General features: G+C 43.8%; 1 protein-coding gene across 1 annotated transcript in view; it reads right to left on the reverse strand.

The window, feature by feature from the left end:
• The window catches only part of HEPHL1 (hephaestin like 1), a 105967-nt gene that overhangs the window by 85730 nt on the left and 19746 nt on the right, over nucleotides 1–491 (reverse strand). The window lies entirely within an intron of this gene.

The following is a 491-nucleotide window of genomic DNA, read 5'->3' on the forward strand; positions in this document are numbered from 1 at the left end:
AAAAAAAAAAAAAGAGTAGCCCCCGCTTGCCGCAACTAGAGAAAGCCCGCGTGCAGCAACGAAGACCCAGTACAGCCTAAATAAATAAATAAATAAATAAATAAACAAACAAACAAATAAATAAATCAAATTTTAAAAACAAACAAAAAAAAGAAGGCAGGGATGCTTCAGAAAGAAAGCACCAAAGACAGTAGCCTTAAGCAGGGAAGTTGAGGTCCACGTGCACTGAGACACCCTCCCCATAGCTGAGGCTGTTACTGGTGATAGGACACAGGAATCCATTGTGCACTCTGCTCCTTATCCAGTCAAGACTGATTGACAGGAAGGTTAGTGTGTTTCTGGGGCCGCAGTGGAGCATGTGTCAAGGGACGCCAACACCCAGTTCTGTAGCAACATAAACAAAAGTGAGAAAGAAGAGAGGAAGGAAATAGGGTAAGAAAAAGAGAAAGAAAAGGTGGGGACAGTTGGAGATGGGGTGGGAGTGAGGGGGA

The sequence above is a fragment of the Lipotes vexillifer genome, unplaced genomic scaffold (genome assembly GCF_000442215.2).
Source record: "Lipotes vexillifer unplaced genomic scaffold, Lipotes_vexillifer_v1.1 scaffold536, whole genome shotgun sequence".
Taxonomy (NCBI): Eukaryota; Metazoa; Chordata; class Mammalia; order Artiodactyla; family Lipotidae; genus Lipotes; species Lipotes vexillifer.